Here is an 11,159-nt window from a genome sequence, read left to right as displayed (position 1 = left end):
CCTACTTTTAATCTTACTTTTATTTTTAACGTAAGATTATTTTTAACCCTCACTTTTATTTTTAACGTAGGGCTATTTTTAATCCTTTTTAACTCATATTATTTTAAATCTTGTTTTTCAAACCATGACAAGCAATACTCTATCTTTCAATGCCCCACAAACCTTCACTGGTGAAAATTATCAAATTTGAGCAGTTAAGATGAAATCTTATCTTGAACCTTATGATTTGTGGGAAGTTGTAAAGGAAGAAAAACTCATACAACCACTCCCTGTAAGTCCTTCTGCTGTTGAAATCAAACTTCACTCAAAAGAGAAATCGAAAAAATATAAAGCAAAAATTGTAATTCAAAATTCAGTTGCTGAGTCAATCTTTTCTAAAATCATTGCATGTGAAACAACAAAAGAAGCTTGGGACAAACTTGAAAAGTAGTATCAAGGAAGAGAACGAGGCAGACAAAATCAAATTCTAAATTTTAAAAGAGAATTTGAATCTCTTAGGATGCAAGAAGGTGAGACAATTACTAAGTATTCCGACAGAATTTCTTTAATTGTCAATAGAATCAGGTTGCTTGGCGAAGATTTTAAAGACAATAGAATTGTTGAAAAAATTTTGGTGACTATTTCTGAGAGATTTGAGCCCAAAATCTCCGCTTTGGAAGAGTCTAAAGATCTCTCTGTCATTTCTCTTGCTGAATTGATAAGCGCTCATCAAGCACAAGAGCAAAGAAGAGCTTACAGGGAAGACAAAGTTGTTGAAAGTATTTTTTATGTGAACCATCAAAAAAGAAAAGTTGATTATCCACCATACAAATATTACAAAAAGAAAACACACTCAAAAAAATTTTGCTGGTGGAGATCTGATGCATTATGTGGAAGTTGCAAACAAAAAGGTCATGTAACAAAAGTATGCAAGTTCAAAGACACTCAAGATAATTCAAAAGCATTACTTGTGGAAGAACATGAAGATGAGGAAAACCAACTTTATTGGATTGCTGTAACAAAATTAAGGAAAAAAGTGTTCAAACTCAAGTTGGATACAGCAACTTGAGTTTGAGGGGGAATGTTGAGATTTACCTTCCTTCTATTTTGTCATTTTCATTAATGGTAGATTATTTTTATTTTCTCTTTTTTTAGTCGAAAAATATTTTACATTATTTATTTCCTTTTAAATCTAGGGTTTATTAATTAAAGAATATTTAGTCTTATAACTATAAGAAAAATATCACATTTTCCTTATTTATTTTATTTAGTTTCTTAAAAATAGAGATGTACTCTTCTATTTGAATAAAAAAAAGAATCAATCAAAATTTTTCATTCAGTTTCTGTTCAATTTTCTTTCTTGTCTTCTTCATTCCATAACATAGGGTGCCTCATAGTTCATAGTCCATTTTAATTCGATTCATTTAAATTTGCGTAGAAAAACTTTCCTTTAAAAGATAAAATACTCTCTATATATATATATAATATTCGAAATCAAAATCTTTGATTAGGAAAAACGTCTTTTATCATAACCTATGGTGGTAGGGTTTGTAGTCCATAGAACATTCTCAACTATAATATCCACGACTTTTTATAAATATAGAAATTTTTTGAAGTACTTTGTATATAGCCCTTTCAGGGAAAGGTAAGATTTAGATTAAGCATTTAGATATCTATCTAAACAAATTACCCTCTGGAAGGGCATAATTGATAAATCAACATAATACATAAATGTGTCTTTTAACTTAGTTTTAGTTGTTGTTTATATCTTCTAATTTTAGATATGCATAAATAGATACTTAAACTATTATAAAGTTAAACAAAAAGACATATGTGTTCTACGTAACAACTTGTATGAGATGCACACGTCTTATCTATTAAACTGCGTGCAAATTTTACATGTCGAATTTTCTAAAGCGGAGGCTACATTTGAAAAAATTATTAAGTGGGACTGAAAAATCAAGACCACCTCCCTTATAAATGTTACTTTTATAAGATCATTTTTTTACGAGGGAAAAAATATCAAAGACCGACACCGACGTATTTCTGAACTTGACCCACAAAAAATCCAGCCCATTATGGGCTAAGTCCAGACACAACTGGGCTTGTTCCAGTGGAACACAAACAAGTAAACAACAGTCCAGGCCCATAACCACAAAAGAAGCCCAACAAGCTAGTCAATTGTTTCGAAAATTCACTTTGACTCCTTAACTAAGACTTGTACCTATCAGACTCCTCAGCTGCTTAAAACTAATACCTATCAGGCACAAAATGCTGATTTGGTAAGGAGAGTGTATTATACTCTCCTTGAATGCGTGAATCGAAGAAAAATAATATTTTACTTTTTTTAAATTAAAAACTTATACTTAAATTATTTTATTAATATAATTTTAATTATAATAATTTATAATTTGAAAAAAAAGAAAAAAATCTTCAACCCCTCCGTCAGCGTCAGCATCTTCACCCCACCCCACCCTCACCCCGCGTCATCGGCTTCACCCCACCTCAATTCGTCATCTTCAACCCTCCCCCGTATCATCATCGTTTTCATAGCACCCCACTCCCACCCCGTCATCAGAAGTGAATTTAAGATTACTAATCAAGTGTACGTGCTTTGCACGTGTGTCTCGTGTTGATAAATAGAATTATATATAAAGAAATAAAAATATTTAAAAATAATAATTGAGTTGCATAAATATTGTATCTATTTAAAAAATATGATTTGACAATAAAAGTGTTTCATCTTAATCAATAAAACTATACATAAAATGAGAAATTTAATGAATTAAAATTTTTTTGCTCATCAAAGAAAAAGATTTAGAGAAAAATTAAGTCACAATGGAGCATTTATTGTACATATACGTCATATTGAATTAAAATATAAATATTATTAGTACTATACAGTCAAATTTATGATTGAGACTAATATTTATAATATAAAATATAATTGAAAGGCAGAAAAAAAGTCATAAAATTAAGAAAACACAGATAAAAAAAATACTTTATTAAAAAATATTATTATCTTTCAATTTTGTCAAACATCACTCTGTTACCTTGCTACAACTAATGATGGTACATAGACAAACTTTTTACTTTCTTATATTGTATATATCTTTAATAAAAGAACGTACATAATTAGATGTAAATATTTAATGATGTACTTACGACAACGTCATGATGCATATTAAAAATTTTAACCTCAATTTCTTTGTGACTAATCGATTGACCCTCATACGATCGATCAAAAAATTATTGCGAGAATTGTTTCCTCCTAAATAATAAACGTAGATAGATTATCTAACTTTCAAAAATAATAAGTTATATGTTAATTAAATTGATAGATGTTATACCTCAATTATCCATGTTCTTTTAAAGTTTAGAATTTGAATTGAAATTTTTATCCATACCGCATTCTTTCGAGCGAGGTCATAACCTATCAAACATAAATTATGATAGAATCTCAAAAATTAAGGAAAGAATCTCAAAATATGATAAAGCACACATAAAAAAATCACATAATTAGGCAATCAAATCAATATTTAAAAGCAATGAATAACAATTAACTGATAAAAAGAATTTCAAAGTGCAAAAAAAATACAAATACAAATTAAATAGAAAAGTAAAGAGACAAAGATTTATACATTACTTTGATGCTAACATTAAAAAATAAAATTTACTTAATTTGTTTTCTATTTTAAGTAAAATTCTTGCCAAAATAACCTACCTATTTTTGTCAAATTATTGTTAAAAAGGGACTCACAAATTCGATCAACAAATAACTACTAAAGTAGTATTTTGCTTGTACTTAAAGTTCATATTTGGTTAGTTCCTCGAAGGTGAATTAATAATTGAAAATTAATAGTATTTTTAATTATGTTTAAATAAAGAAGGTGAATTAATAATTGAAAATTAATAGTATTTTTAATTATGTTTAAATCAGGAAAGATCAATAACCAAATTTTAATGGGACACCTAAAGTATTACAAAATAATTAAATAATAATTTAGTGAAATGGTAAATGATAATTTTGTCTATTGTGGAGTCTTTTATTGAAGGGCAAAAAGTTCAAATCACTTTTTTAAGGGTCTTCACACTTTTAATAGACTAGTTTAGTCGCATGTGCCTTGTACGTGTAATTTTGATTATCTAAAATTTAACTATTTTATTTATTATGAAAATTTTTAATGAAGTGAAAAAATTTCGAAACATATATTTTATTGTAAGCACATATATATTTTACCATCAGAAGTTTCAAGTGGTTAATGAATTTAATTTACTGTAGATGTAAATGTAAATTTATAGACTTTTTAAATCTTCTTAAAATCAAATCTAGTTGATTTATAATTTTTAAAATAATTTAAAAAATATTAGTTGTCATTAATTTTGGTGACTTCTAATAAGAAAAAGTTTTACCATAAATATATTTAGTTAATTTACAACTCTTAAATATTAGGAAAAAATAGTGAAAATACGATTTTGTCTAAAACAAAGATTTTAATGAAGGACAAAAGTTTAAATGATATTTCTAATTCCCTTCATATTTTTAATATATTATAGTTTATAGATATAGATTATAGATATAAATATAGATTATAGATTTGCTGCTCTCGTCCGGCATAACTATGTGAACTGTGAATTTGTCGTCATCATCCTTTTGAAACTATTTGTTGCTCTCGTGTGTGTGAACTGTGAAGACGGACGACTCTGCCGGAGTTGCCTACCACTGATTTTGCTGACGGTGAACTAGTGGTCACGGTTCCCAAAGAGGAGACGATGATGGTGATGCTGATATTGGTGAGGCTGGACGCCTTAATTTGTGGCTTGTCGGATATATCTTAACTCTCCATATTTAAATAAAATAGTGCACCCTTGGATATGAAGAAAATAAAAAAAAAGGATGGATGATGATTGTGTGTGTGAATTGTGAAGACGTCGGGGGGTGTGAAGATGACGACTGAGTGGGTGGGGGTGTTTTTTTAATTAAAAAATTATTATTAAATAGATATTTAAATAGAAAATGGATAAGATCAAATATTAAAAATTTTTTTGCCACATGTTTTTTTTTTTAATTAGTTAATTTTGCCACGTCAGACAAGTGTATTACACACACTCTATGCTTGTTGCTGATTAGGCAAAAAAGGCCTGATTGGATCAAAATTCGAGTGGGTTAGAGGCCTAATAGGTACATGCCTTAGTTGAGGGGTCTAAGTGAATTTTCGGGACAACTTTAAGTGTTTGTCGATGACTTAAGCCAAGTTTGTTTATTTAGTTTATATAGCACTAGCAGGACACCGAAGTGTGTTTTTGTCCCTTTGGGGACATCCAATAAAATTGGAACTGATACAGAGAAAATTAGCATAGCCTGCGCAAGGATGACATGCACAAATCGAGCAATTTACATGTCATAAATCACCTAGTGCTTTTTGTGTTCTTAGCTGAAATTTGAACCTGAAACTCCATGGTTCTCAACCACTTCAATAACTATTAGGCCGCACCGCACCATTCCCCCCTGTTTATTATGCTAACAAATTTGTTTCGTTCTTAATTACCAAATACAATCCTCATGATTTCTTAAACACCGTTGTAAGTATCCCACTGTGCTTGCTATCTTTGTGCTAGTTTAAAAAAAAAAAACATGACATGATTTTTCTGAAACTCGTACACATTTTCACTTACTGGTTTTATGTTCTATTGGTTCATTTTATGCAATGCTCTTGAATTTTCCAAAACTGCATTTTGGTGAATAGTTTTTGTTGCTACCTATGTTGCACTGCCCTACGATAGCCATTTAGTTCTACTTGTGAGCTACAAGATTCTTGTAATTTTCCTTAATGAACGCGAAAAAGGTTATACTTTGTCTCAGCATGGAGTTTCATGTTTGAGATTCTTAACAAATGTAACCAGAAGCTATTTTCCCGACCTGATTTGGTAAATATTGCTAGTTCAAAACGCAAGAATCTAAGTAAATGGTTGTTTCAACATGTATATGTGATCACTGCATCACTACATATATATATGTAAATGTACTGTATTGATATTGAAAAAGTAGTTAGTCAGTTGGTTATTTGGTGAGTTAGTTAAAGAAGTTGTTAGGCAAGTTGTTAGTCGGTTATGCTGAGCTATCAATGAGCTGGAGAGAAGCTCACTCAGCTCAACACTCTTCTGTCTATAAATAAGAGCAACAACAACAATGTAAAGCTAATGAATAAATAAAGTTCAGTTTCTCTTTTACATTTTCCTTCATTGATCATGAATGATCTAGCTGCTGTGCTAGAATTTCACATGGTATTAGAGCCACGAGCTCAGTACTGAGAAGATTCAGTTCACTTCTCATTCTATTATTTGCAAATCTCGATTGAAATCCAAATTTGTGTGATCTCTATCATCGGCTTCTTCTTCTTCTCAATTAAACTCCATTGCTGATTCAGTCTGTTCAGCCATGGATCCTAAGATTGATCAAAGTGATCCACTTTTCCATCAAATTCACTGGTTCAGAAAATTACAACTTGTGGAGTCGTTCAATGCGCATTGCACTCTAAGGAAAGAGGAAGTTTGGTTTTGTCACTAGATCCTGCAGCAAGGACTCGTACAAGGAGGAACTTCATGAGAAATGGGAGACATGTAATGCGATTGTCTTATCCTGGATTATGAACATAGTCAATCAGAGCCTGATATCTAGCATTGTTTATGCTACAAATCCTTGTCCTGTCTGGGAAGATCTGAAAGAGAGATTTAATAAAGTGAATCTTATGCGCATCTATCAGTTGCACCGTGACATCAATATGTTGTCTCAAGGTACTGATTCAATTTCAGTTTATTTCACCAAATTGAAAAGTTTGTGGAGTGAGTATGATGTGTTAGTTCCTAATCCTAGCTGTGATTGCCCTAAGTCTAAGGAATATTCAGATCATATGTGTCAATTGAGACTCTTATAGTTTTTAAGTGGCTTAAATGAATCCTATGATCAAGCTCGGAGACAAATTTTACTCAAGGGAGTAACTCCTACTATCAATCAAGCTTATGTCATGCTTGTTCAGGATGCGATCCAACATTCCTCTTGTATGCTTGCTGTACATGATAGATCAGAACCACTAGCCATGTAGGTGAATCGAAATCATGGTTCTTATGGGTATGGATAGGGAAGTTCCAACTACAAAGGCAGAAAGTGTTATTATTGTCACCTCTCAAGTCATACCAAAGAGAGTTGCTATTAGATGATTGGCTATCCTACTGATTGGAAGAACAAAAAGAAACAAGGGTATATTGCGGTTAATCCCAGGTCATATGGTAGTGGTAACAGTTATTTCTCATATGGCAGTGGCAACAACATAGCTGTAAGCCTTCTCAAACAGCCAATGTGGTAGCTGGACAAATTGATGTTGCTGGTTCAAGTCATGATCAGGGACCTGCACCACTGGCAAAGCCTCACACATTCACAGATGAAGAATACACTCAAATTATGAGCATGCTGAAAAAGGACATTAAGGACATGAAACAAGTCAACATGACAGGTATAACCACTTTGTTTCTGTCCAAAACTTGTTCTGACAAATGGATTGTGCACTCAGGGGCTACATATCATGTGGCTGCACACAAACACATGTTTAGAAATAGTACAATCCTAGTATCAAGTAAAAAGGACAAACTACACCTTCCTACTGGTGATGAAGTAAACATTTCTCATATTAGAGAGGCTTATGTATTTGCAGATGGTGTGGTCAAGGATGTTCTTTTTATCCCAGACTTCAGACTTAATCTATTGTCTATTGCTAAGATAACCAAGGAACTCTCTTGTTTTGTTTCATTCTATCCCGATTTCTATGTATTTCAGGACCTCTTTAGTGGTAAGGTGAAGGGGATTGGTAGACAGAAGGTCGGCCTTTATATACTTAGAGGAGAATGGAAGGATAATACTAGTCCTGCAGTACTAAAGCACAACAAGATCATTGTAGATAGTTCTGTTCTAAGTTGCACACCGAGGCACAAAAGACTTGGACATCCAGCTTCACAGGTTCTGAGATCATTAGATTTGTTGAAGAGTCATAATGATGTGGTTATGTTGAATAAATGTACAATATGCCCACTAGCTAAACAAATAAGATTATCATTCCCTCATAGTACTTCAAAATGTTCAACATGTTTTGAGCTTGTACACATGGATCTTTGGGACCCTTACAGAAATGCTACTTTTAATAATAAGTACTATTTTATGACTATGGTTGATGATTACAGTAGATACACTTAGGTACATATGTTACAACTGAAGTCTGAAGCCATAGTGGTTATTAAGACCTTCATATATATGATCAAGACACAATATGGAGTATTAATAAAGACCATAAGGTCTGACAATGGGACTGAGTTTATAAATTCTTAATGTCATGCATTGTTCCAACCTTTGGGCATTTTACACCAAACTAGCTGTCCTCACACTCCACAACAGAATGGAGTTGTGGAGAGGAAGTACAGACAGATACTAAACATAGCTAGAGCTCTAAAATTTCAATCTCATTTGCCAATCAAGTATTGATGATTGTGTGTGAAGGCTGCTGTATACCTCATGAATAGGCTACCATCCTCAGTTTTAAATGGTAGAAGCCTATTTCATCTGTTATTCTCTAAGGATCCCAAACTTTCTCACTTAAGGGTGATCAACTGTTTGTGCTATGTCACAGTTGTTCCCAGAGGTGATAAGTTTTCTGAAAGGGCAAAACCTACCATGTTAGTAGGATATACAGAGTCTCAAAAGGGATACTTACTTCTGGAATTGCAATCCAAAAAGTTGATTGTTAGTAGAGATATTGTGTTCCAAGAAGACATATTCCCATTTGAGCCATCACAGAAGGACTTACAGCCTACAACAACTTCCAAGGCTGGTGAAGATATCACTGAGTTCTTAAACTCCATAGGTGATGATATTCCCAATGAGCATAATTCCATTGAAGCTGATGTTCTTACTGATACTGCTACACCTGATATAGATGTACCTGACACAAGTAATAGAGAAGATAGTTAGTTGATCCCCCTTGACTCAAACATCTACCAGCAGATCTACTAGAATTGTTAGACCACCTGACTATGTTGATACCTCTAAGAGCCAAAGATGTAAGCATCCCTTGGATAGCATCTTATCTTACAAAAAAATAAGCTTTACTTATTAATGTTACTTGTCAAAGTTCTCCAATTTAACTGAACCCCAGTACATTAAGAAAGCTATAAAGGATGACAGATAAGTGAAAGCTGTGAAGTTGGAAATCTAGGCATTAGAGGCTAATAATACATGTACTATTGTTAACTTGCCCAAAGGCAAGAATACTGTGGGTTCAAAGTGGATATACAAAATAAAGTATCTTGCAAATAGGGAGGTAGAAAGATTCAAAGCAAGGTTAGTGGCCAAAGGATATAGACAGCAAGAAAGGCTAGATTATCATGAAACATACTCAGCAGTTGCTAAAATGGTAATAGTTAGGTTTGTAATTGCTGTAACAGTATCTAAAGGCTGGACTCTTCATCATATGGATATCTATAATGTATTCTTACAAGGTGATCTTGAAGAAGAAGTATATATGAAACTACCTGAAGGTTTTAAAAGACAAGGGGTGAATAGTGTTTGTAAGTTACTTAAATCCCTATATGGTCTCAAGCAAGCTTCTAGATAATGGAATCAAACTCACTAATGACTTACTTGATGTTGGTATCACATAGAGTGCACATGATTATTCTCTATTCACTCTACATAAAGGTGCTAATACAGTGATAGTTCTAGTGTATGTTAATGACCCACTCATTACTGGTAGCAGCAGTACCTTGATTAATGAAACCAAAGACAAGTTGCATAAATAGTTTAGAATGAAGGACTTGGGTGATCTCAAGTACTTCTTAGGTATTGAGATCCTCAGATCAGCTTCTAGGGCGATATTAAATCAAAGAAAGTACATCCTTGAGTTAATTTCTGATATAGGTCTTAGTGATTCTAAGCTTGCCTTCACCCCTTTGGAGTCTAATCTCAGATTGAAAACACTTGAATATGATTAGTCCACAGGTGTGCAAGGAGATGAGTTATTTTTTGACGTTTCTTCTTATCAAAGACTGATAGGCAAGCTCATATGTGCTACAATCACAAGACCTGATATCAGTTTTGATATCCAAACTCTCAGCTAGTTCATGCAACATCCTAAGAACTTATATTGGGAGGCTGATACTAGAGTAGTAAGATACCTCAAAGGTCCAGTTGGTCAAGGCATTTGGTTGAAAGCTGATCCTTCTACCACTCTCACTTGTTGGTGTAACTCAGATTGGGCTACATGTCCTAATACTAGATGTTCAGTTACTGGATATGCTATTCATTTTGGTGGACCATTAATCTCTTGGAAGTCCAAGAAACAACACACTGTGTCCAGAAGTTTCGTTGAAGTCGAATATAGAAGCATGGCTTCAATAGGTACAAAGGTAAATTGGCTAGTTGGATTGTTTCAGGAAATCAATAATCCCATTACTCTGCCTATTTTAGTATTTAGTGACAACAATTCAGCTATACAATTGGCCAATGTGTTTCATGAGAGGACAAAACACATTGAAATAAATTGCCATTTCATCACGGGCAAGATCAAGAATGGCTTGATACAGGTTAATTATGTTCACACTCATGATCAGGTTACTGACCTTCTCACCAAGGGTTTAAGTCATTATTAACATGCACACTTGTTAGGAAAGCTTGGTGTGCTTAACGTAATGCACCCTGCAGCTTTAGGGGGAGTGTTTCAACATGTATATGTGATCACTAAATCACTGTATCTGTATATGTAAATGTACTATATTAATATTGAAAAAGTAGTTAATCAGTTGGTTATTTGGTGAGTTAGTTACAAAGTTAGTTGAAGAAGTTGTTAGGTTGTTAGTCGGTTATGCTGAGCTATCAATGAGTTGGAGAGAAGCTCACTCAGCTCAACACTCTTCTGTCTATAAATAAGAGCAACAATAATGTAAAGCTATTGAATAAATAAAGTTCAGCTTCTCTTTTACATTTCCCTCCATTGATCATGAATGATCTAGCTGCTGTGCTAGAATTTCACAATGGTTGATGTTTGATTTACGGTTGAAGGATTAAAGCCCAAGATGTGCATTCGTCTTTGAAGACGGATTTATAGAAACTATTTCCTAAGTCTGAAAAACATCTTTTA

The 11,159-nt window shown here is 33.0% G+C and overlaps 1 non-coding gene across 1 annotated transcript; it reads left to right on the top strand.

The window, feature by feature from the left end:
• Positions 1-5,285: 5,285 nt before the first annotated feature.
• Positions 5,286-5,387, top strand: LOC124886161. The gene has a single exon (XR_007043249.1). It is a non-coding gene; the product is annotated as a U6 spliceosomal RNA (small nuclear RNA).
• The last annotated feature ends 5,772 nt before the right edge of the window (positions 5,388-11,159 follow it).

The sequence above is a fragment of the Capsicum annuum genome, chromosome 7 (assembly GCF_002878395.1).
Source record: "Capsicum annuum cultivar UCD-10X-F1 chromosome 7, UCD10Xv1.1, whole genome shotgun sequence".
Classification (NCBI taxonomy): domain Eukaryota; kingdom Viridiplantae; phylum Streptophyta; class Magnoliopsida; order Solanales; family Solanaceae; genus Capsicum; species Capsicum annuum.
Note: the sequence above shows the minus strand (reverse complement) of the source record. Positions and strands in the feature narration are given on the sequence as shown.